The 2,731-nt window shown below is 48.0% G+C and overlaps 2 non-coding genes across 2 annotated transcripts; both read left to right on the top strand.

Moving 5' to 3' along the window:
- The first annotated feature begins 1,783 nt into the window (after positions 1–1,783).
- Trnal-caa (transfer RNA leucine (anticodon CAA)) lies at positions 1,784–1,858 on the top strand. Its single transcript has one exon. It is a non-coding gene; the product is annotated as a tRNA-Leu (tRNA).
- Positions 1,859–2,084: 226 nt separating this feature from the next.
- Trnal-caa (transfer RNA leucine (anticodon CAA)) lies at positions 2,085–2,159 on the top strand. Its single transcript has one exon. It is a non-coding gene; the product is annotated as a tRNA-Leu (tRNA).
- The last annotated feature ends 572 nt before the right edge of the window (positions 2,160–2,731 follow it).

Genomic DNA, 2,731 nt, shown 5'->3' with positions numbered 1-2,731 from the left:
ACAGAGCAGACTAGCCTCCATACACCAAGTTCTGTGAAGAGTCGTGGACGTCCAACCATTTAGCGCTTAATGGTAGTTGCACTGTCCTTCTGTCCGTAGATGCTCAAGACAGTAGCACGTAAACATTCGACGAGATTCCCCGTTTTCGAGACACTCGTTGATTGGCTCTGCATAATAATAATAATCTCTCCTCACCAAAGTGGCTTATATCAATGGATTTCCCCATTTGCAGCCCATTTCTTCGCTTTAATACATTTGTCACCACATCAAGTGCCCACAACGTCAGCAGGCGGCAGCCAACGTCGCGGTGTGCAGTGGTCATAATATTTTGGCTTATCAGTATATACCGTGCCTGACAAAATGACACCACCCAAAATCGGCGCCGGGGTAACTCACCACAGGCGTAGACTACAGGAGTGAACGATGTCTGTGGAGATATGTAGAGGCAAATAGATGTGCAACTGTTGAGCAACTGACTGCCCAGATTAACCAAGTGGCTACCCACACGGCTTCATCATCGACTGTTTAGTGAACATTGCGAACATTGCTGCGTTTTGGCCTCGGCAGCAGGTAACTGATTCGTGCAGCCATGCTGACTGCTCTTCATCGGTGACGAGGGTCGGATTAGCACGCCAGTATCGCCGCTGGATGTTCACTGAGTGGCGACAGCTGACCTTTTCAAAATTAATCCCGTTTTATGCTCCATCGGCGTTAAAAGTCTGAAAGCAGACATCCTGCAGCAACACCATATTGCAGTGGCTGTGTTATTTCGAATTACGATGCTACGTTCCTTTGAAGATGGATGCGTGCCCAAAGGAACAGGAACTACGGTGACTGCAGCCGTTACGAAACACATCAAATGTATTCACAATTGCGAATGTGGACAATCATCAGCTGTAGAACGGAATGACGAAAATGAAAATTTGCGCAGGACCGGGACTCGAACCGGATTTACCGCTTATCGCGAGCAGTTGCCTTAACGTTGAAAGGTCCCCTTTGAAAAATTATACATGACTGTGCTTAAATTGACACAGAGTATTTTTAACGCAACGCAATCTGACTTTCAAAAATCCCTACAAAAGAATGGCCCTGACTAATATTAACCTATACCTTTCACAAATCACTTACTTCTGCCAGTATCTCGTCTCCTACCTAAAGCTGTGAGTACCGGGCGTCAGTCGTGCTTCGGTAGCTCAGTTGGTAGAGCACTTGCCCACGAAAGGCAAAGGTCACGAGTTCGAGTCTCGGTCGGGCACACAGTTTTAATCTGCCAGGAAGTTTCATATCAGCGCACACTCCGCTGCAGAGTGAAAATCTCATTCTGGAAACATCCCCCGGGCTATGGCTAAGCCATGTCTCCGCTATATCCTTTCTTTCAAGAGTGCTAGTTCTGCAAGGTTCGCAGGAGAGCTTCTGTAAAGTTTGGAAGGTAGGAGACGAGATACTGGCAGAAGTAAAGCTGTGAGTACCGGGCGTGAGTCGTGCTTCGGTAGCTCAGTTGGTAGAGCACTTGCCCGCGAAAGGCAAAGGTCCCGAGTTCGAGTCTCGGTCGGGCACACAGTTTTAATCTGCCAGGAAGTTTCATATCAGCGCACACTCCACTGCAGAGTGAAAATCTCATTCTGGAAACATCCCCCAGGCTGTGGCTAAGCCATGTCTCCGCTATATCCTTTCTTTCAGGAGTGCTAGTTCTGCAAGGTTCGCAGGAGAGCTTCTGTAAAGTTTGGAAGGTAGGAGACGAGATACTGGCAGAAGTAAAGCTGTGAGTACCGGGCGTGAGTCGTGCTTCGGTAGCTCAGTTGGTAGAGCACTTGCCCGCAAAAGGCAAAGGTCCCGAGTTCGAGTCTCGGTCGGGCACACAGTTTTAATCTGCCAGGAAGTTTCATATCAGCGCACACTCCGCTGCAGAGTGAAAATCTCATTCTGGAAACATCCCCCAGGCTGTGGCTAAGCCATGTCTCCGCTATATCCTTTATTTCAGGAGTGCTAGTTCTGCAAGGTTCGCAGGAGAGCTTCTGTAAAGTTTGGAAGGTAGGAGACGAGATACTGGCAGAAGTAAAGCTGTGAGTACCGGGCGTGAGTCGTGCTTCGGTAGCTCAGTTGGTAGAGCACTTGCCCGCAAAAGGCAAAGGTCCCGAGTTCGAGTCTCGGTCGGGCACACAGTTTTAATCTGCCAGGAAGTTTACCTCAATAGTGTTCAAAAGTCATAATGTATATAGCAGTTCATGACATCCAGTCTTACAAATTTCACAACTCCGCCATCTCTCTCCCTACATCCACCACTGCTGGCGGCTCACCTCCAACTGCGCAACGCTACGCGCTTTTAACATCCAGCTGCCCAACACTACAATGGCAGACAACAATGCAAACTAGCCACAGACTGCACACAGCACAGCCAGTGATTTTCATACAGAGCGCTACGTGGCGTTACCAATAAGAAAACCTAAACAGCCTACTTACAACGTTTTTTTTGTGTTTTTTTTTCCTTAGTCATAGTGGATGTCACAGGACATCCGTTGAAGTTCGTTATTGATCCCTTCACTTAATTCTTTATCACAGAGACCAGCCAGATGTCTAACTGAACACACTGAGCTACCGTGCCGCCTTACATTTTGCTATCCTTACACGACTCAGGGCGAGACCCAAACTTGTGTATGTCGCCAACCATCCGTCTACGACCCGTAGTCGTACATCCAATATGTATATTCCCGTACAGGCGAGACATTTTACT

The sequence above is a fragment of the Schistocerca cancellata genome, chromosome 8, assembly GCF_023864275.1.
Source record: "Schistocerca cancellata isolate TAMUIC-IGC-003103 chromosome 8, iqSchCanc2.1, whole genome shotgun sequence".
Classification (NCBI taxonomy): Eukaryota; Metazoa; Arthropoda; class Insecta; order Orthoptera; family Acrididae; genus Schistocerca; species Schistocerca cancellata.
Note: the sequence above shows the minus strand (reverse complement) of the source record. Positions and strands in the feature narration are given on the sequence as shown.